Consider the following 24,945-nt stretch of genomic DNA (forward strand, 5'->3'; position numbering starts at 1 on the left):
GGTCCCTCCATCTACGTCAAATGACGATATGCCATATTATTCCATTCATATAAAAAGTGAGCGTGCTATTTGTTATTGTTACTACTCAATTCCAGGTTACCATTGCAACGAACTATCAAGTGTTCACTTGCTGTGAAAACGTAACTTACGTAGCAGATCACAGAAGATCGAACATTTTTCATTCCAATATATCATGCCCATTCTGTGAATATTGATCGGGGGCACGAAGTAGCGTAGTTTGTTCAGGCACTATGCTACAAGTCGAAAGGCAGCGGTTCGACTCCTGATAAGGTGGATTTTTTCAACTGACCTAATCCTTCCAGCCGCACTATAACCCTAGGGTCGACTCAGCCTCTAACGGAAATGAGTATCAGAAATCTTCCTGGTGGGTAAAGAGAGGCCGGAGCGTAAGGCTGATAATTTTACCGCCGTCTGTGAGCCGATTGTCTGCATAATGTTGGAGCCTCGACGTCTCACAACCCTATGGGCCTTCATGCCCTGTCACAGAGATAACTTTACCTTTCTTATTGATAATATTTTAATGTCAATATTTGAAGTGTGATATAATATATAAAGTAAACCGTTTACGATCCAACGATTGTGGGTGTCATTCGTGGTGGACTGCATTAAATATTGGCCCTGAAGCATAATTAGATAACATTTAAAACTGGACAGGAATACTGTAGAAAGCAGGGGAAGTTAATAGTACGAAAACTTATGTAATATATGATAAGAATTCTCGTTTAATTTTTAAAGAGTATTATGCTGTTCCTTCAGTCATAAATAAATATTTCACTTTAAGAATCATGAAAAAATCCTTTGTTAAACAGATGAAATATATAATGATGTAAAGATGTCGCTCCGTAGGTAAATTTTCGTTGCAATATTATATTACTTTTAATGTGAATTGTAATTTAGTATTTGAATGATTATCACATAAAAACGGCCAATAGTATTTATGACTAATTACATCCAATCCTAACCTCAATGTTCTTTGTAAAAGTCGATCTAGATTAAAATTTTAAACACGTTTTTTTTTAATCTCGCCAGTCACGGTAGCCCAGCGGTCTAAGGCACGCACTGTCTTCGCTCTCTAGGAAACCGGGATCGTGGGTTCGAATTTCATCCAGGACATGGATGTTTGGTGTGTGTGCGTTTTTCTGTGTTTATATATATATATATATATATAGGTGATGAGCTGATCACCCGCCCAAGGAGTTCTATAGAATGTCTGAAATCTAGTAAATGGAAGTGAAACGGATAGTTTCATGGAGGTAGGCCAAGGCCCAAATTGGGGCTGTAGCGGCAAAGAAAAAAAATTAAACTCAAATTATAAGCTACTTCATCAACCACGAAAGTGTAAAAATTACATAAGTAAGTCCATGAAGGATTACAATTTTTGAAAGCCGGATATCAGACTTTCATTATATAAAAGTCTTCAAAACTTTGTAGTGATAAGCTTGTTATCACAGCCTCTAGTCTGTTATAAATGAAGTCAGCGTAAGAGAACTGTGGAGAGGGTAGAGGGAGGAAGAGTAATACCATGTCAGTGTGACCGTAATATCCGGCTAGACAAAGTGTGACTAGTCGACCCTTAGCGAGAAGACAAGTGGGCCCTTGAAAGTGGCTTATGCCACCCTACGGGCCTCTTTACCCCTTTCTTCCCAGTACAAATATCTGTTTGTCCATTACTACATCTCGACCACTTGAACTGGCGTGGGGTTTACTTGAATAGGGATCTGCTTGCACGCTCTTATGACCATCAATAAGGGAGATCATATTAGTGGCCTTCACGGACACATTAAGCAGGCAGCTGGGCTCAAGCACGGAATAGATGGACCCAGAGGCTTGTGGTTTCCACTAAACTTGTATTCTACTGCACTCATGCTGTATAGATGATTTGAACTGTGGTAAAATTAACAGAGCTCCACACACCAAACTGCGATTTCAACACAACTGGTAGAATATTGTCATGCATAAGTGTTCTGCGTAATTTATAATTTATATACGTGACTCAGGACTCCAGGCAATTACAGCGCTATCGCTGATCTACACACTTTACAGTCCATCATTACATACGCAATAGAGTTCTCAGTTTTCATTAGTCGTATCCTGGCAACGGATTTATAATATATCATTTTAACTTCAGATCACACACGAAGTCTTATTTGCACCGTCTAATTCCTTACTTTCCATTATTCTGCAATTCCTCTGCTTCCAAGCTCTTATGCCGGCAGGCTGGCGTCTCGAAACTGAACTCTTCTTTATAACCACTTTGCAAGGACCACAGAGAGAAAACAGTCTATCTGTTGTTGGGAAGGCGTGTTTACCGCGCCGTTGCATAGGAGCGGAAGTTACTCGATTGTTGCTTGCTTATTCTTGCTGTGGGAATGTGTTTACCGAGTTGTTGCCTATCAATGATTGTCTATTCTGACTTCACTATTCCGGCTTTCGGGCGTCATCTGAGTTCCCGAAATGTTCCAGGCGTCAGCTATTGTCCTTATAACATCTCGGCACGGACCGCACAGAAAATACCGTTCCTCTATTGCTATCTATGGGTTTCTGCCTAGTAACGGCCATTACATAGTTTTATTTATTTCGCAGTCGTTGCCTAGCAACGGACCTACATACCACAGTAGTTTAGTGTACATTTTACTAATGAGTTATGTGACTTTTGGCGTTTGCAAAACTATTTTCATGTACGTATATCAAATTACCAAGAAGTGAGTAGCTGCTCCTACCAGACTGCACGGTGTTACATACCAGACTTGACCCCGTCACTGGTGTGCGAACCTCAGATCTAAAGAAACGAGATCGCAACTCCAGCGCCTGCTAGGCTTCGGATGGCTTCAGTGATTTCAGATGCTGGGATCGCTATATCAAGCCAGTCTGAAGTGATTTCTACGCCTGACTGAATTCTGAAGCCTTTATGAGTTTCTCCAGCAGTGGCAGCAACTCATACAATGCAGATCAGAGTAATTAAGACTTTAGAGAGAGGGCGAGTTCAAGAACTCAAGTTTATTTCGAGTAATCGAAAGTGGATGAGCACAGACAAAAGATTACTCTCTCGTTTAAGGTTCGTTGATGTTTGATCCACAGATGATTCTGAATTGCAAAAGTATAGCCTATTTAGAATCTTAATTTCTCTACCGAATACATATACAGTGGCGGCTTGTTTATTATTCTTAAAACTTTATTTGTATTTGGAACTTCTTAAGAGTTTGAGTCATTATTGGTCCAGAAAATGTGTAATGGCCGTAATAAGTAATTTCAGGTGAAATATAAACTTCAATTTGGAATAGAAACGTCCACCAAATGCCATCTTTGGAAACTTTATGTCTACGAGTATATAAGAAATGCAGCCTTATAAGTGCAAAACTTTATATATTATTGATTCATCACAACTTAATCCACGTTCCCATACATTTTACAACATATTTCGGCCACATAAGGCCTTCATCAGGAATATACGTTCGTCAGTTGCTATACTGTATCGTGCCACTGTGCTTAAGATGTAAAATATAAAAGTTCTCGGTTTTCTTTACAATTCAGAGTAGCAGTTGACAGTCATATATATCTGACGATGGCCTCATACGGCCGAAACTTGATGTAAAATACGTATTGACCATAGGTGAATTGGTGTTTTAACAATAATATACGGTGGCATATTTGCTAAACGCAAGAACTATGGAGCCAGAGAAACAGCCATAACTAGGTAATGTCCACAAGCAATAATAGAGGACGTATCATACGATACGTGACGCGTACAGCCGTTGATATGGAGCGACTGGGTAAGTAACGTCATGCAACACTAAAAGAGGTGCTGTAAGCGGCGTTCTCTGTGGATCCGCTCCGAGGCTATATGACTTGACCGATCGAGTTCAGTTCAGAGAGTGAGTGCAGTGCAGTTGAGGGTACAGTTGTGGAGTGTTAACTAGCGGGCAACGAAAACTGAAGTTCGTTACCAGGAAACGTCTAGTGAAAAAAAAAATTGCAGAGGAATAGGCATTGTTGAGAGCTGTTACCAAGTAGGGACTTGTGAAAGTAGACTGAGAAGACTTAGTTTGGAGTCATTTGTAGTGTGGAAAGCAGCAATAATGTTATAGTTATTTGTAGTTACGCCCTGTACGTGGATAATAAATTTATTCACCAATCCTAACCCCGTCTGTAGTCACTAATACACGTGACAAAACGAAGCGTTGCATTAGTAAGACTGTATTATGTATGCATATCAAGTGCGCAACTAATAAAAGAGGACAAAATACAGTATTTTTGCATACCTCGTCCTAATACGAGTATGTTGCAGGCGAAAATATATTCAGTTTATTGTCGTAAATTCGATTTTAACCAAGCTTACAAACGGCACAGGTATAGATACTATTGCAGATACATTCCAAAGATTTGGGAGATATAGGCGTTTCGTAGGTTTCCTTAGTCGCTCGTGCACATATCAGGATAGTACCTCTAATTAGATCAAGACCACTTCCTTCCACATCCTCACCAATTCATCATTCACTGCTCAATCACTCGACGCTATATGGCTCCAGTTACTGGTTGTCCCTGTGCTTAATTGAATAAGCACTGTGTCATGAAGACATGCAGGTTAAAGCACCAGATGGAGGTGAGTGGTCAGTTTCACTCCCCGGCCGCTTTACCTCCGGGGAAAGAGGCCCCGGTACTCATTGTATATGAGGCTGGGTGGGCCTCAGAATCGGTTTCGGTGATGTGGAGAAGGCAAGAATGTTATCTCTGCCGGAAATCGAACCCCGGCCGTCCAGCTCGTAGTTAGCCGCTATACTGAGCTATCCCAACTCCTTCAGTTACTGGTAAAAAAACCTACAACAAAAACTGAAAATAAAAAAGGTCAAATTTCTGTATAAATATAAGTGAATATTTACCATTAAAATTCGAGTCTTGTGGTTGTAGGAACAGTGCAGAAAATAGACTGTAAGACTTATAATATAATGATAAGTACTATCTTCTTGGATATAACGCAGCGTAGTCTGTTGAAATTCAACCGACGTTTCGAAGGAACATATCGCTTCCATCTTCAGGGTCGAATAGATACCACGTGAAAGTAGTTGGCAATACTATAAAATGGAGACGATATTTTTCTCCGAAACGTCCGTTGACTTTCAACTGACCACGAGGCGCTATATCTCAGGAGATAGCACTCTTTATAACCACCCCTGCGAGAATCTCAGATTTTTATAAAATAATGTATTCTTTTTCTAGCTAAAGATTAGTGCAGGAAAAGTATATAAGAAATAGAAGGTTGGAGTGAAATAGTTTAACAAAGAGGACGAGATAACAAGCGCCGAAGAAGTCATTTACTTAATGGTACTTGGAATGCTAATGCAAAGCATCTAAACGGAAGAGGATAACTGCTGATGGGCAAGATCTGTATGGAACAGAGGCATTAGAAAAGAGACAGACTAGGGGGTGGTTTCAAGCGAGGAAAACGGAAGAATGAAAGTGAACGAATGCTGAACATTTCGGAGTGTAAAATCATCCCTCAGTTTTCCCTCTTTGGCGGTACCACTAAAGGACTTCCTGCATATCTGTAATGAAACGCGGGGTTTGCTTTGGTTCGTTATATCCGTGTTTCTATTCTATACACTGATGCTTCTGCCAAGGCGATTGCGAAGTGGAAATGCAGTACGGTGGCTTAAGATTGTGAATGGTTTCACCGGAGAGGATATTGATTCGGGGGCTGTATAAGCCAGGGCTTCATCAGAATTATAACTGTGTAAAAGAACTGTACGTTCACCATCGACCCTTCTACTTCGACGCTAACTTTTCAAGATTTAATCTGAACTATGTCCTCTTTCAAACCATGATTCTATAGCCCATTCTTGTAAATTAAGAACAATTTCTGTACATATGTCATGAACCATGTTTGCTCTTAATTAACGGGATTATGTGTAGCTCAGTAGATATAGTGACTAGGCTACAGGTTGAACAGAGGATGAGGTGGGCAGGGCATGTAGCACGAATGAGGAAGAAGAAGAAGAATGCATATACAATGTTGGTGGGAAAGCCAGAAGAAAAGAGACCACAAGGAAGACCAAGGTGTAAGTGGGTGGACAATATTAAAGTGGATCTTAGAGAGATAGGATGAGATAGTATTGATTGGATTGATCTGGCTCAGGGTAGGGACCGGTGGAGGGTCCTTATGAACACGATAATGAACCTTCGGGTTCCATAAAGTGCTGGGAAATTCTTGAGTAGCTGCAGATTTGGTTTCTCCTCAAGAAGGGCTCAGCTCCGCAAGTAAGTAAGTAAGTACTCTGTAAGTAAGACCACAGGCTGGACAACAGAGGCATCACTTCGATTTCTGGCAAGTGCTAATATTGTCACGTGTCACAGTGACTGAGTAGCGGGTTTCGATTGGTGAATAGATTTATTGACCGCTTACTGGTGGTAACTACAAATAATTATGACATTATTTCCTGCTTCCACACTACAAATCGCTCGACACTAAGCCTTCACAGATTAGTTCCACTAGTCTTTACATAGTAACGGCTCTCCACAATGGCTGTTCCTCTTCCGTGTCTTCACTACGCGTCTCCTGGATTTTATTCAACTTCCATTGGCCGCTGGTTAACAGTTCACAGGTGAACCATCAACTGACTCAGTAGCATCAACGGCACGGTCCTCGCAGAAAACACAGCCTCTACTGTTGTAGATGCGTATTTACTTGGTCGCTGCATAGCAACAGTGGCTTCACGAACCATATAGAAAACACCGTTCTTCTGTTGTTGCGTGTGTGAATGTTGCGGACGTTACCTAGCAACAGCCGGTATTTACAGAGTCTCTGTTTAGCAACGGGTCTATACGTCACAATAGTTCTCCGAAGCATACTGGTGGCTTTGTGCTAGGGATACGTGTGTCGGGGTGAGAAGTTATGTGGAGCCATACCTCCGTTCTCCCATAAATTCTCATGACGTAATGCAGGGACATATTTACCTTTACTTTTTATTCAGAATTGTCTTTATTTTTAATTCTCCGAATGGGTTTTTAGTTCTTTGCATATTTTTAATCCTTCTAATCCAGTTATATTGACACCTCTAAAAGTCTAACCCCTGCTGCTTGAATTTTATTGGAACTTTCTGTCTATTTTTCTGCAGGTGACTTCCTGGCACTTTGCATAACTTCCTTCAACATGTTGATGCTCGAACTCGCGTAATTGCAGAGGGTAGATCTCACCGTTATATTATTTTTCCTACATAAGTTCATATTTCCAGATCCGTGAGCCTAATTTTAAATAAAGAACGAATGCTACAATGTGTAAGCAAGTCGCCCATTGTTGAAGCTCCAGAGAGTTGTACCCACGCGCAGGCATAAATTCGCCATTGCCACCAGACACTGCGGGAGTTATATTAATAATTCATTTTTAATTCAGTTTCAATCACGTAGACCCTCCTGGGGGTGTGTGGCACTGTAGTTACGAGGTGACCAGTAGGAGTTAGGTTATATTTGTGTTTTAAATTATTTTGCACAATACAATCCGGACACAGAGTTGTCGATTTAAAATCATATAATTTTATACTTGTATGAGTTCCACTTAAAATTGACTCTGCTCTTTATCATAAAAATATATACTGATATTTTATGCGTTACTTACACTCAGCGTAAGAAATGAAAACTTAATAGGGAGGTCATATCACTCACAATACTTAAGTTAACATTTATTGCAATTATTATATGAAATTTTCAAGAATATTATTACATTATTTTTGTTTTCATTACGCAAATTTATTCTTCCCTATCTCAGTTCCTTTCTGTGTCATCCAGATATTCTCAGCATCATCCTATTCCCATAGCCTGAATCAATATTCTTTCTCCTTCAGGCGAAATACCAAGTGTCACGCCAATGAAAACAAGTAACATCATAATTTTGTGTAATCTTTATGTGTTGCAACTTTTGTGTATCATACTCCTACACTGAGTATATTACATCCGTCGATACAACAATTTCAAATAAAAATATATAAATATAGATTATTTACATCAATATCTTGAAAATATGACATAATGCGACCCTTATTGGGTCACCTTCAGGTTAATGCTCAGGTGCTGAACTTCTGGATCCATATTAAAAAAACAAGTTCAGCACCTAGACAAAAAAATACACCTGATTATAGCAGAATAAGGGTCGAAACATATAATGTTTTAATTTTTTTTATAATCTATATCTGTATATTTTTATAAGAAATTGTTGTGTAGACGGATATAATATACTCAGTGTTATAAAAAAGTAAAGGTATCCCTGTAACAGGCCGTGAAGGCCCACAGGGTTGTGAGACGTCGAGGCTGCCACGTTCTCTCTAGACAGTCGGCTCGGAGATGGCGGTAAGGTTGTCAGTCTTATGACCCGGCCGCCCTTTACCCCCCAAGAATATTCCTGGTACTCATTTCTGCTAGAGGCTGAGTCGACTCCAGGGGCATAGTGCGGCTGGAAGGATTAGGTCAATTGAAAAATTGGAACTCGAACTCGCGACCTTCCGGCTTGTAGTATAAGTAAATACTATGCATTTGTATTGCTGTGGTCCGTCACTGGCGTACACATTTTTAAGTATATATTTTTAATGTTAATAAAGGCGGCACATATAGGAACAAGGTATCTTTAAGGGTTGAAGGAAAATGGTGGCTTTAAAAAATAGGTGGAGGTGGTGGGGAGTAACTGTAGGACTTGCTACAAGAATGGCTGCTTGATGAATATTTCAGAAACACTTTACAGTCTCTTGGTCCAGCTCTGGCATCTCTTTCCCTCTCGCTGCTACTGTTGACTCCATGAACAATGTTCCTATGGCGTCAATAATTAACAGGGTGCCCCTCACCACCTGACGGTACACACACTTCATTGTGAAGGGCACACCATGTGCCTGTTGCTCGGGGATTTCCGTAACCTCGCATTATCCCAAGAGAATATGCATCCCTTAAATTGCTAAAATGCTTACCTTAAGAAGGGGTTGTACCAGGTAACGTAATGTGTTTGACTGATTTCATAGCTGTCCCCCATATTATTATCTGCAGAATTGGTTTAATGAAATTATGAGAAACTAAATTCCTGTCTCATTTTTAGAATTTGAAATAAATTCGAGCTATGTGATAAATAACTTGTCAGGTATTCAATAAGAATAATTTATTTACTAATGAGCCCGGATAGCGTAGTCGGCATAGCGACTGGCTACTGGATAGACGACCGAGGGGTCGGAGTTCGAGTCCCGGTAGGGTCAAGAATTTTCTCTTCTCCACGCCATCCAGACTGGCTGTGGGGCCCACCCAACTTCCTCTCCAAAGGGTACCGGGGGCGTGAAGCTGACCACTCACTTCTAACTAGTACCGAGGTCAAGAAAATGTGGATCTATATATCCTCTCCCCCATACGCCTTCATGGCGTAATGCTTCATTTGTTGAGCAAAGGGACAATTTTTACCTTTTACCTTTATGACACAACGCACCAACAATCTAATCATATTAGCTGTGTCATTATAGTCTTTGATATTAAAATTGGCCTTATAAGACTCAAAAGCCTAAACAATTAGAAGGGATATACAGGTTGACACATAAACGAATACACAGATGGATACAAAGACAGACAGCAAGGTGATCTCATAAGCATCTTTTTATGTTTTTTGTAAAAGGAAAGTAGGCTAAGAATACTAAATAGTAGCCTGATGATGTTCTTCTAAATTGGCATATTCATGAAAATAACGACAGTTGACGACAGAGAGATCACTTTTGCGCAGGGCAGCCTGTTGCCAGAGTGTGTTTCGTTGCAAGATTTTTAACAATTAACACCGCATATAGAATGTCGTTACAGTGCACTCTGCAGATCCATTTTGTCTCTGGGACCAGAAGCACTGTAATGCTGTATTTTGGCGTCGGGCTGAAATGACCGAGAGAATCACCCACGGTTAGTCCTCTCACGCGTAGCTCATTCTATGACATTGTAGTTATCTCGCCTTAGATAGTGATGAGCCCAATGATTGCCCAGCCGGACAAGAAATTCTCCAGTTTTCATCACTTCTAAAGTTTCGCAATGGTGTTCACAACAGCCAGCAAAGTTGACTCTATTCTGAGCCCAGTAAATCAATTCCACATCCTCACACCCTGTTTGTTTAATATATATATATATTCACATAGTCAGGAGTGTGTGGCTATAGACGGGGTATGGATATGTGAATCGAGTTACCGACTACTTCCTGACACGACTCTGAACTACAAGTAATTAGAGCGCCACCGCTAATTCTCACACTTCACAATTCACTGCTGCTAGCACAAAATCTTCTCCAGCCTACAGTATATTCACCAGCCGTTCCCTGGTAAAGTTTTCTAACAGTGGAGATTTTTCAGCGCTTCCCCGCGCTAAGGTCCTTCCTTCACTGATTCAAGTACAGAACTACCTGCCAACTATCAACTAACATGTCTGCTCTAGTGCTCTTCTTAACTCCTCGGCACGGACCACGTAACCAACACCGTTCATTCTGGTATGCCAACTGTTTTTCGTTATCGCGGGAACTTGTTTACTGAGCCGTTGCCCAATAACTGGTCTGGTATAACAGATCATCAGCGGCTATACATGCCATAGTAGTTTAATATCGCCATTCCATCTATATCTAGGTCTTCTCACTGTCTCTTCGGGCTTTGGGGTTGTCGATATTTAGGTCTTGTTTTCTAGCTCCATGAAATTAGTCTTTGTTTTGAAGAGCTTATAGGTGTGAGCCATTTACCAACAGTGATACAATTCTCACATATGTGTTCTAGTTTAGACGTGGCACAGACTGTACACAGTGTGGGCGCGTGTTAGTATGTATATGTAGGGTAGCTACTAATGGAAACTCGTAAATTAGTCCGAATAATTCATGGCTCTTTGCTATGGCTACATGCCAGAAATGCAGTGGCACTAACTGGGCAGAATTTATAGTTGGCCAGAGAACAGCAAACTCGACCCCCCTCACCTGTAACGGCGTCGCGGCGCCGGAATGTTGACGCCTAGATCATCTTTTGTCGCAGCATCATTTACACCTATGTCACAAAATCTGACTACCTAATGCTCTCTGAACTGAGCAGATGCAAACGGAAATCAGGGATATGCCATCCATGGATTTATTTTTAAATCGAAATTGAAGAAAAGTATGAAATATATGAAGTACTAATTAGATATGAAAGTTGTATAATCCTATCTTATGCTCAATATGCCAGAGCTATCAGTAAACACAGAGTTAACTGGCTTAAACACAAGTCTGTAAGCTGTGTCTCCCCCTTGGGAAACTGCCCCCAACTCCTTGGGAGATAATTCTGGCTGTCCGTGTATCAGGACCGAGCTTCGAATAATGAGTTGCTTCTAATAATTTGTGAGCGACTGCTGACTTGTGAAGAATGGATCTTCCTTACAGAGCTGCTTTAGCTGTCTTGGTATACACACATAATTCAATACTTTATTATTTACGTATTTACTCGGAAGCCCAAAGGACCGTTATAAAAGAAGCAAGAACCAAAGAAGGAAACAAAGAGACACAAAGAAAAGATGAAAACAAAACAAGGCAAGTTTTTTTTATTTAGACACCGATAATTCGATGAATGCAATAACATTACCCATTAAGAGGTTAGAAAAATTTGTGATTTACATTCCCATGTACGCAGTAACTGCCTTCTAAAAGAAGTTATTGAAGGAAAGATAGAAGGGCGGATAGAAGTGACCAGAAGACGAGGAAGAAGACGTAAGAAGATGCTGGATGACCTTGGGGACAGAAGAGGATATTCTCATTTGAAGGAGAAAGCTCTAGATCGCATTAAGTGGAGGAACTGTTTTGGAAGAGACTGTGGACCTGTCGTCTTGAGAGATTACAGATGAATGAATGAATTCCCATCTAACATAATTTAGGAATATTTTAATAAGTGAGAAGGCTTCTGCCATGTCAGTTTTTGATCAAGGTATGATCCCAATTATTTTACTTCGGCTTGAACCGGTATTTGCATACTATTGATGGTAACCTGCGGGCAAGATATGCGTTTCATGGTGAATGTAACTTGCACTGATTTTGTCTGGTTTATTTTGATTTTCCATTTGCTGTACCATTGCTGGAGGAATGTTTAAGTGATGTTGAAGATGTTGTGATGTTACCACTGGTTCATTATTTGCTGCTAGCAGGGCTGTGTCATCCGCGAAGGTTGCGATTGTAGTGCTGTTTGTTGTGGGCAAGTCTGCAGTATAGATTAAGCATAGCAGAGGCCCCATCACGCTTCCTTGCAGTACACCTAATTTCACCTGGTAGCAATCTGAAAATTAATTATTATACTTGTGTGTTATAAAATATGGTTAAGATAAAATTTTTTCTGAAAAATACAGAAACGTCCATACAAACATCAGCATCGGAATCACATCCAGTAGGCCAATTTCTACTTTAAGAGCAGACATTGAATAGGAAAATTCTCTGGTATAAGGAGCAGGAACTTCAAGAGAAGAAATTTCCAGGTGAAGGACAGAACTTAGAGCCAAGGTAAACTGGAGTAAGGAAGAGCGTATCAAGGTGATACTCTTCTTATGCAGAGTGAGCTCTAAATTATAAACATAAAACTCTAATGAGCTTAATAATCATAATTCAATTCTTTATTATTTATGTGCCGAGTCAACGGCCACAAGGCCAATTACAGACACATCACAGTGTAGATACAAGTAATTGCGTTATGGACAATCACAACATAAAGTCAAAGACAAATTACAGGCAAGCACCGGAAGAAATATACATTAATGCAGACAAGAAAACAATAATAATAACAATAATAATAATAATAATAATAATAAAGTAAAGCTGTCCCTGTACCAGGCCGTGAAGGCCCATAGGGTTGTGAGACGTTGAGGGTCCCACACTATCTAGGTCAGTGTGGTCCAACCTTTAGTTACCCGAGGGCCAATCAAATTTTTGTATAGGAAAGTGAGGGCCAGAGACATTAAAGAAAGAAAACAACTTATATATAACTCACTAGTTTAATATATCACTTTATTTTACAGTCGAGAAATCAATGTAATGATTGTCACTGCTTTTCTGATACAAGTTTATCAATGTCCAACCCAGTGCTAAACCCCCATCCTGAAGGGCCCAGGTCTTTATCAGCGATGTCATCTCCTAGATGAGCTGTCTTTCAGGACTTACTACACTCATCTTCCCGTCCTTCGCTTCCCTCCTCTGAACAGTCCGCAGCTAGCTCTCGCCAGCATAGACGTCCAAGTGACTGGGTACTGGGCCCAACCGCCACGACTAGGCGACAACCCCTGGGGGATAGTAATAATTAAAAAACGAAGTTGTTTGTAACATTTGAAATGGATGAATAAAATTCTAACAAAGAAGTTGCTTTTTCAGTAACTTCGAAGGGTAAATGAGGCGAAAGACATCGAACCAGGAGATGGAAAGGCGATATCTAATCCTTGTAACCGGGGCAGACCAAGCTTAATTCGTGAGCCACTGATGATTATGGTGATAATGATACTGATGATCTGTTCTCGGGGGATTAAATATTACTACCCGGAAATAAGGCAAATGCCTGCAATTCTCTCATTAATATAAAAATCAATGTTATTGTCGGTAATTACCGATGGGACTGCCGTGCGGCTGTGAGCAGTACATTCGCCTCAGTCGGTATTGCAGTTTCAAATTTATCAATTTAATGCATCAAACATTTTATGTGCGGAAATTGTGGAATAGTTTATTTAGAAATGTTCCAACCACTTATAGCATTTTAGATTATTCAGAATAATACAATGGAAAGATTACAAACTACTGTGTACGGCTATTGTGGCTATGTAAGGATAATATATATTTGCAAACACGTGTTGATCATGGGAAATTATATCTAGGATGATTGCCATGGCAAAAGCTGCATTTTGCAAGAAGAAGAATCTTTTTACCAGCAAATTGGACTTAAATTTGGGAAAGAAACTAGCGAAATGCTACATTTGGAGCATTGCTTTGTATGGGGCTGAAACTTGGACACTTAGGGCAGTAGATCAGAAACACCTGGAAAGCTTCAAAATGTGGTGCTGGAGAGGGATGGAGAAGATCAGTTGGACCGATTATGTGACAAATGAAGAAGTGTTATTTAGAGTCAGTGAGCAGAGGAATATCCTACACGAAATAAGAAAACGGAAGGCTAATTGGATTCGTCATATCTTACGCTGTAACTGCCTTCTAAAAGAAGTTATTGAAGGAAAGATAGAGGGGCGGATAGAAGTGACCAGAAGACGAGGAAGAAGACGTAAGAAGATGCTGAATGACATTGGGGACAGAAGAGGATATTTTCATTTGAACGAGAAAGCTCTAGATTGCATTAGGTGGAGGAACTGTTTTGGAAGAGACTGTGGACCTGTCGTTTTGACAGATTACAGATGAATGAATGAATAAATATGTTGATCAAATAAATTGGTGTAGGGGTTACGCTCTAGACTTTTATGCGGAACGGAACACTGATTATCTTGACTGAAATTTTGCGTGGTTTTCCTTAGCCCCTCTGCTAAATGGCCAAGCTAGTACCCACATTAGCCCACGATTGTTTCGATCTAAATTATTTCCAAAATATTGCTCAACAATTATACAAACGCTGTATAGTGTAAATGCAGAGTTGCCAAGTGAAATGCAATCTAAAGGGCTCGTTGCTGCTCCGAAAATGATCACCACAAATGATGCGCTGAGGATTTGGCCTACAGCGAAACGTGCAGTCCACATGCACGATATAATTGTCAAGGATTATACATCTGCGTACTGTCAGGTCACTGAGTATGCGAGGCAATGTTGCAACGTTCCCAAATGTTCGCAACTGCTGATGCTTAATTGTGAAGCAGAGGCTAGTACAATCTGCTACACATCAAGTTGTACTGTACCAAACAAAGTTTAGTTCTAAGTTCTTTGAATCGAACATTTTCTTTTCGAATTTGGTATAACAGTAAGTGTATTACCAAGAATCTGTTGAAGTTCTTAGCGCTAAAATCTTCAAAGCAATTTATTACCCCAGTGGAACTATCCACGGAACTCTAAATCCTGCTACTATTAATATTAAAGCATACAGACCCGTTACTAGGCAATGACCACGAAACAAACAACGAGGCAACGCCAATTCTTAGGCAACAGCTACGTAAATACTCAACAGTACTGGGGCCATTGCTAGATAGCTGTTGCTGTTGGTGACGGTGTTTTCGGACCCTAGAATGACTGCGCTGGCGAGGACCAGCAGCAATTGCAAACGACAGATATGTCCTCTCGACAGAGAAAGATGTTACATAAGGAATATTAATGCGAGTGTTCACTTGGATAGAATCTCTGGTCGTGGGTCTCAAGGGGTCTGACGCCAAGCCGAACTGATTGGCAGTAAATCGCCATTCGCAAAGTAACTTTGGCTCTGACTTTGGCTTTGACTTTGACTCCAGGTAGTTAGTGCAGCGCAGTGGAGTGGAGTGAAGCGGGTTGGTTGGTGAGTTTTTTATAGGACTGCTTCGGTAAAGGTTGTAGCCGTGACGGTTCAGAAATACAGAGGACGGGGAACGTCCATCGTTGGAAGCCGTTACCAGGTATCGACTGATGAAACATAATAGTTTGAGAAGACTTAGTACGTGCTGTAGTGAACTACAGAGTGTGTGAATTAGCGGTAGCGCTACAGTCACTTGTAGTTAGATCTGTGTATCTTAAGTGGTTAATAAATCCAATTACCAGTACAAATTTCTGCATTCACTGATACACGTGACAGTATCCAATACATAAAATTAATAGTCTTCAACCATGTTCTTATTCTCTGCGCCATGATAATGCAGACGGACCGCATCCTTCTGGCCAATCAGAAGAAAGAGGCTGGTTGGTGGGTAAAGTCCATCTACCCTACGTCATATATGGTGTCGCAGTCTTTCTGAATAAAAGTCGCATAAAGTATTATTGAATTTCCCACTGGATTATGAACACCGGGAGGTTATTGAAAATATAACCTAGTACATTTATAATGATGACGAAATGGTCTACGTCACTAACTGACAATGACGCAATCTCGTTTCCATACTGGATGGAGTATACTGTGACGTGTGCGTATTATCACGCATTCACGCACTTCCTTTCATTCTTTATTCCTTCTTGTGTTTCAGATCTTCTTATCTTTATTTGTCTCCTTATTCCCCTTCCTATCTTTTTCCCTTCTCACCTCCTCTATTTGTCAAGCCAGTTAGCCCAGGCAGTACTGCTTCTGATTTATACGTGGGAGATGTCGGATTCCATCCTTTGCGGGGGCAGCGGCTATCCTTACTGTTATTCTTCGTCAGCTTCTTCAGTTTCTTCCAACAAATGTCAGAACTCTACTTTGAAATATATTATGGCTGATCTATTCAACATTCATCCCAATCCATTCTTCATTTGATCCACATAACATTTGACGCCCTATAGTCTAAGTTAATGTCAGGGTCACCGAATTCATCTTTCAGTGACCGGGGTCAAATTTCTCACCCTATAGGTGCTAATATGCAAATGTGGAACATCACTTTAACCGTTGTCTGAAGGGAAGAGAATAGGATGGGTAAAAACCTGCATAGAGGCATCAACCACAAGGGATGCAAGTTAGTAACTGGGAACAAGTTGTGAGCGGAGTAACCTGTTAATTTCCGCGCCATAGCTCAAGCGGTTAGTCGCTGGCTACCTAATGCGGCCGCCCGGATTCGATCCCGGATCTGGTCAAGCAGGATTCATGGTGGACAAATTGGCGCAGGGGCAGGTTTTCTCTGATTACTTCGGTTTCCCCTGCCAATCTTCATTCTACCAATTGTTCCACAATCACCCTCACCTATCATCTGGGGCTGGTACAACAGGCCAGAAGTGGCTGCAGTACAAGGGACTTAGTCCCACCCCACTAGCAGTAAAAAAAACTGTTAATTTCATCCCTGTATGTTCGTTCCAAGTTCCATTGGATGATTCGAGTCCTGAACCCAAGTTACCTTAGACTTAAATATATCTTTCATCGAAGGACTTCGAATGCTGCTAAATCAGTATTATCACAGCAAAAACTTAACCTTCGAAGGACCTCGAAGGATCGTATTTGTTGACTAAAAATTATAAATCTTCCAAATGGAGTTCAAATTCAATAATTCATATTTGCTGTCGTTATGATTGTAAATGACATTTATATTATCTTTGGAAAATTATCTGCATTAGATAACAAATTGCCACTCACCTTGTGCCAACCCCAAACACATATTTCTGTCAATATACGAAACAGTATTTTGCCTACTTTAATGTTATCCCATAAGTTATATAGAGACCCTATAATTGACAGTTTGTACGCGCGTACGATCCATTCTCCTGTTTTATCGTTGTCAGTTTTCAAAATTCTACGTGCAGTGAACGCTGTAATTGTAACGAATTGTACTGATGAGCAAAATGTTGTTACATGATGACTTTCAACAGATGACAGGATTAGGAAAAGGTTTAATTAGGTTACAGTCTAAATAGAGCAAAGTTTTTTGTAGTATGACCAGTTGTAATTTCCGAAAAGGATGCAAAATTCTAACTAAGATTATCGACCATGAGCTTAACAACAAGAACTCTGTTCACTGTTCAATAACTGTGAATTATGCCACTACGCACCACTGGTATATCTTAAGGCCCTATCCTAATATTCATCTAAGGCCCCGCCATAGCTCAAGCGGTTAGTTGCCGGCTTTCCACTGCCGCGGCCCGGGTTTTTTCAAGTGGGATTTGTGGTGGACAAAGTGGTGCTGGAGCGGGTTTCCTCCGAGTACTTCGGTTTCCCCTGCCAATCTTCATTCCACCAAATTCTCCATCATCATAATCACCCGGGGCTAGTACAATAGTCCAATCAGTGGCCGCCGTGCCGAGTGGACCCAGTTGGACTTCACCCCCCACTAAGTGAATTTCCTTTGATTTAAATATTCATCCAGAGGGACAAAGAAGAACCACAATCAACCTGAATAGAATCGAAAGTACGTTTTATGAGACTCAAACCGGGTACATACTGGATATAAATAACAATCCTTACAGCTTCAACTGTCTTAACTTGGTCGGTCTTTTGGACCGTACTTACAGAAATTGCATTTATTTCCTGTCGTAGTACTTTGAGATGCTAATGTATGAAAGGTGTGTTATTCAAGTCGGACCAGATTTTCGAAACAATGAAGAAGGTAATAATATACCAAAAAGAAAGAAACTCCGTGGTGTTAGTCCGCAAGCGAACTATACCGACCGAGCGACCACCCTTTGTCGGCGAAGTTAGTACCAACTTTAGCGGATAGAGAATGTCGCGTAGTCAGCGCAACGAATCCCCAAACGGCCGTTAATTTAGGTTTTCTAGACCGGAGCCGCTATTTCCTTGAAGTAGCTCCTTAATTATCATCACGAGGCTGAGTGGACCCTGTTCCAGACACACTACTTAGAAAATTTGGCAGCGCCGGGAATTCAACCCGTATCTCTTGATTATTAGCCAGGAACTCTGACAACCTGTATTATTTATAGAATTCGATATATCCGGTGACAAAGATTTCCTCTTGCTGGTAGAATGTATACAGCAAGTACCTTCCTTAATTTTTCACTCGTGTAATTCTGATTGCTAATTTTATGTAAATAAAAAACATTCACTCTGTTCTGTTCTTCCTTGTGGGAAAATCTCAGAAACTCCGCAATCCCAAACATAATGGTAGTACGTGGGTGTGTGACTATAGACGGGACATACGACTTGCAACTACAAGTAATTACAGGATCATCACTGATCTCCACGCTTTACAAATCACTGCTGCAAACACTACGTTTTCTCTAGCCAGCAATGTATTCAACAGCCGTTCCCTAGCAAACGACTTCTAACAGTGCACATTCTTCAGTTTCCCGCTTCCACATCGTTATCTTCCGACAAATATCCCACAACTGAACTCTCTCAATTATCAACTCAACTATAGCGCCATCCCCTTTCAAGCTCCCTTGCAGAGATCAACTGACTACCAACCCTCAACTAACTGGATTCGAGTCTAGTCGAGTCTTATATTACGATCGACGGTCAGTCGGCCAGTCTGTCTTGGAAAGAAGTATCCATCTGAAGCTTACGACCACATTTTTATTACTGTCAGACAGTTGCGGTGTTTGTTGATGTGCACTCTTTCTGACCAGAGGCCGGGCCTATTGTTTATAATTGCTACTGGCCCTCGTCAGCGCGGTCATTCTTGGATCCGAGTCTCGTGGTACTCGCAACTATATTTTACTGTCTCAGATTCGAGACTTCCCTTTTCGTCGCCTTCTACGACTCGTAGGGTTACGGTGGAGGTATTCGACCCGCCTCCACATGGGATACTGACTGGATTGCTCCAATTTTTTTATTTATAACCACCTTACAAGGACTACATCGAAAATACCTTTCCTCTATTGTTGCTTGCGTGTTCGGTTCTGCGGGAACATGTTTACCGAGTTGTTGCTCAGAAATGGCCGTTTGCTTATTCGCCTGTTGTGTTGCAACGGCTGTACTCGTTGTTTGTTTCTAGGTCTTTGCCTAGCAACGGGTCTATGCCCCGCAATAATAAATGTAAAATATGTACATATAATCCACAAGAAAATACAGAAGGACTACCCTTGGCTCATATACTGAGTATCTCGGGAGTCACAACTCCCTTACGAGACCTTCTGTGAGGGACGTATTGTAATCCATGCTTGCCTCTTATTGACGTCACGTCCGCGTCACGATTACAAGTGTTAGCTTTCCTCTCAGCACCAGATAATTGCAACGCGCGTCCCTTCCATTTACGTGGTCTGAAAGCAAACCCCATTGAATAAATCCGGACATGTGTTGCCAAAGGAGTTATCGCAGACTCAAGCAGAGCTGATGAACGCTGTGATTTATTTGCGCAGTGTTTGATAGGTCTTGGTTTCAAATCTCGGACAGAAGACCGCATTCCAAGACTGCGCAGTTGTGCCAGGTTCCTGAGTTTCTACAGGCATATACTGGGATAATGCATCAAATTAGCCGATAATCTATAGTGTCATATTCTATCAGATTAATTATTTATTAATTATCATTTGACGTTACCTAGTCAGAGGTGCTAACAACCGAAATAAATATATCGTAAACAGTACATAAACATATCAGAACTAAACCACACACTTAGAAGAGTTACGTGTGAAGGTATAAGGAAATATTAATAACCAGATATATGTTCTTTGCGTTTTTGTTTGTTGTTTTCCGTTTTCCCGTTATTCACTATGCGTACCGAAAATTCTGAATGTGACTTTCTCATGAAGAGCTTTACTATACGAAATTAGTTAGATAATAATGTTATACTTGGAATTACTTGGATCTTTTGCTTCTTACATCAAAATGTATTCTAAAAAAATCACCAGAGAATACAACGTCTAGGAAACTAGATCTGTTTCCTTCCTCAGGTGAAGAGGGGAGACACCTATTGTGTTGGATCTTTTAGAAAGACCTAACCTCAATCACTGCAAAAGTTAGGTTGTCCAGTAACTGAGGTTAGCTCCAGTTTACGTAAATTTGTTTTCTAGTGCTCTTTTAGAATACCGGATGATAGACAAAGTAAAACAAAATTCTGAGTATCATATATCATCGTCAGAATCTTTTAGAATCTAAGGGTATTAACATTTACAATGTTCCTGTTTATGAATTTTTCTACACTTCTCGATTCTCCTATGTCCTAAAATTCGCCTCAGCTTCGTACCTCAACACGTTAGAAAACAAACTGCGCCAAAATGCGCTTACAACTTCACCATGTCTGTCAGAATGTATCAATTCGAAAACCTCTTAAAGGAGATCCATAAAACTTGGTGCTGGAAATTTTACTGGTATATGTTGATAGATCCCATTCTGGGAGAAGTCAGTCAAGACTAAAGGACGCTTTACCTGAAGACTTATATGTGTTTCTGTACACACATCTCGAGCAAGCTGTCACATGACTCTCTAATGCTTATTGGAGCGTGAAACATTGCAAGTACAAATTGTACAAAAAGCCTTATACTTCAATTCATGTTTTCCATAATGAAGGTGTTTGAGAACAGGACGCTGAGAAGAATATTTGGACAGAAGTTGGATGAAATGGTAGGAGGCTGGAGAAAACAGCATCGGGGTTAGCTTGATGACTTGCACGCTTCGCCAATCGTAATTAGAATGATTAGAAGTCAATGAGGATGAAATGGGCAGAGCATGTTGCATGCATCGGGAGAGGAAGAATGCATATAGGATTTGCAAATGAAAGCCAAAAAGAGATAATTAAAGAGAAATACACGTAGGTTGGAGGATAACATTAAACCAAATCTCAGAGAAATAGTATCCGATGTTTCTTTTTCAATGGCTCTTCCAGCCCATTCAGAGCCCTGGCCTCGGATTTTTCAGTTTCATGATCATTTTACAGACGGTTGGACATCTTGGACGAGTGATCAGCCCGTCGCAAGGCCTCTACCTTAAACACAGGTCACCACAAACACAGATTAAACGCATACACACGCACTAAACGTCCATGCTCTAAGTGCAATTCGAAAACACGATCCCAGCGTCTGAGCGAGTGAAGACAGTTCATGTCTTAGACCACGCGGCTATTGTGACCGGCAGTATTGGGTGTTATGAACTGGATTCATCTGGCTCAGGATATGGACCAGTGGAAGGCTCTTGTGAAAACGATAATTAACTTTCGGGTTCCATAAAATGTCGAGAAATTCTTGAGTGTCTGAACTACTGACAGATTCTCAAGAAAGGCTTTGTTCCTTGGAATTAGATAATTAGATACGATTTCCGAGATAATTAAACAAAATCTCTTTGTGGCGTCATCTCATAACTGGAGAATGACTAGAAACCTTAAGCTTAGTTATATTTCATAAATTCTCAATTACTCCAAACTTTTGGATTTGTAAATTTTTAATTTTGAGTCAAAAATTGTTCACGAAATGAACATATTTTTTTCGACAACGCGCAATCAATTTTGAGCTGCGAACAAGGCACGCCCAATGACCTGTGGGCTTCTCATTGAGCTGCCTCAGGACGACTTCTATCACCCGATCCTAGGATCGATATCAAATAATAATTTTCATTACTTTCATTCTGCCTTCTGCTAGTCTTATTTTGCTGCGTAATATACGATTACGGTGAAGTTCATGGAGGTAAGCCTAGGCCCACTGGGGCTGTAGCGCCAAGGAAAAAAAAAGTATGATTATCATTGGTACTGTTCATTAAACAGGCTAGATACAAGTAATTACATTATGGACAAACACTACATAAAGTCAAAGACAAATTAGAGGCAAGCACTGGAGGAAAAACACAATAATGTAGACAAGTAAACAAACAAATAAACAATAATAATAATAATAATAATAATAATTTCATTGACATAAATCAATTCACTAAGATGTGTAAGATGGTAACATGTACGTTTAGGTATGGGTTAATCATGCCGCAAATACCCAAACGCTAGGCGAAGGGAACTCATCAGAAGGCAACCAAAAAGTGTTTCTAAGCAGACTGTTTCACGCGTGATTGTATTGGGCTGGGTACTTACTGCGCGCGGCAAACGCGTTCCTTTGATTACCTTGGTCGTGTCCAGAATCGAAGCGCGGCAGTCGCGTGCGGCCGTTGATCGACGCTGTTCATCAGTTCTCGTATGTATACTAGCAATATAATAAACATGTTCGTACCAGAAGCAGTTACGTGAGACTTCTTAATTCGGGACTTTTCTCTTCTGTATGAAGCCAATGAGGTTGTCATCTTCTTTTTTAAATCCTGAACTGGCATTTTCATTTCGTCACCTATGTCCTTCCATGCGTCCTCGCGAATTCATTTATTGTGATAATTAGCACATTTTGAATTCCACAACACGTCTTTAGATTTATAAAGCTGTATGAGAGCTAGACACTTTTCATTCTCCAATTTGCCGCGAAATAAACACAGCCTCAAGACCGTCTCAACTGAGAGAGCACAGCACACTAATATCCCTCTGCCGCGGGACAAAGAACCGCTCCGATTTGACTCGACACCCGCCAAGTTCGCGCGCGGTAGTGTTCGTTCTGCCTTTCGCAGCAACATGGTATCAACTTTGTGAGGAAAAACAATTAACATTACCTCACGCGGCAGCCGTGCGCGTTCGATACCCGAATTTAGGAAACTACACGTTCACTCTCATTGTAAGGTATACACTACAGTTCGCTATATTACGTGTAGTTTCCAAATGAACATGTTCCAATCTCGTGTCACGGCGCCTCTTTGACGGAGATTAAAGTACATTTAATTCCAGCGGAATCTGCAGAGAAGAGACAGATCTTGAGTTCATTGTAAGTTGCTGCATTCAGTTCCGTGTACAGCAAGAAGCAGAGACTGTATAATAGAGAACAGAAGGATGACATGACAGCTAAAATAAATGGAAGCGAAGCGGCAAGACGAAACAGAAAGTATACAGGGAGACAGGCAGAGAAACCATCAACGAAACTTTTCGGAATCCAACAAAGTTTCATAAAGAAAGTTTTCTTTTCTTTTTTTTTATTTGGGGGGGGGGAACTTGGCGGCTTAGACGTCTGCCGTGAGAAATTGCAAGGTGGAAGGATGGCACCTCCACCTCCCCCACCCCCCACCCCCCTCAGCCAGGCAGTCAGCCAGTCAGTTGACAGAAGAAGGGAGACACGTTTTGCTTCACTCGGGGTTTGCGTCAGCTTCAGAAGGCTTGATTTAAATCTCATTGCGTCACGTGATACGTCAGAAGCAAGATTACGGCATATAATAAAAATTATTATTCTGAAAACGTCTAGCCATGGCGTTTCTAAAGATACAAGACATGAAGCCATGGGAATGTCACATTATATTTCATTATGATCAGAACTGTGTCATATTATGATGTCACAGAATGTCTCCAAGCTGCTACTAACTTCAATACACTGTGCTCTGAAAGCTTTTCACTGATCAAATATATAATTTATTTAGTTTAGTAAGTATCGGAGTAAAACCGTGCGAGGGCAAGGTTCGCCCACCTCTATGGTCTAGTGATCAGAGTTTCTGGCTACAGATCTAGAGGTTCCGGGTTCGATTCCCGGCGCTACCAGACTTTCTGAGAAGTAGTGGGTCTGGAACAGGGTCCACTCAGCCTCGTGAGGACAATTGAGGAGCTATTTGAAAGAAATAGTGGTTCCGGTCTAGAAAACCGATATTAATGGCCGTGGGGATTCATTGCGCTGACAACGTGACACCCTCTATCCGCTAAAGTTGGCACTAACTACGCCGACAATCGTCGGTTGCTAGGTCGGTATAGTCGCTTGCGGACTACAGGCCAGGGAGTTCTGTTCTGTTACACTTATACGTATGACATATTTGTCTCGTATCGGTTCTTAATAAACATTAAATAAATACCAACATAATTCACGTCATACTTGTCATTTCATTTGCAATACGCGGGAACTCCTGCTAAGTGAAGTACTTACACACGCACAAAGAATAATATACAAAGGAACTAGTACGTGAATGAAATTTACTTCAAAACGTACCATTACAGATGAATGGAAGCAGGTGATAATTTCAGAATGCCACCCCAGCTCCAGCACACTTCCTTTCAACAGGATAGCTAGCAGCCCCCTTCAGACTTGTTGCATTCATTGTTAAATGCTAGTTATATGCAATATTGTCAGCTGTTGGCAGCCCTTAGGATAACATGTCACCTGGCGCCCAGCCCTAGGGCGGGAAACTCGAGGGGGATATACAGGGGTTAGAGACCCCTTTTACACAAACAAATATCAGAGACATGCTCCCATCCTTCAAACACCTGTTCGTACCCTCTTCCTACCCATACCGTATGTTTCAAAATAATGTTTCAAGTCCCTGGGATACATACTTATTATCTTTCACTAGATTATTCAATTAGATTTTTCATTTATTAATTAATAAGCGATGTAATCAAATTTAATCAGTATAATATTTCGAGATTAGTACCGTG

Source organism: Cryptotermes secundus, unplaced genomic scaffold (genome assembly GCF_002891405.2).
Source record: "Cryptotermes secundus unplaced genomic scaffold, Csec_1.0 scaffold295, whole genome shotgun sequence".
Classification (NCBI taxonomy): domain Eukaryota; kingdom Metazoa; phylum Arthropoda; class Insecta; order Blattodea; family Kalotermitidae; genus Cryptotermes; species Cryptotermes secundus.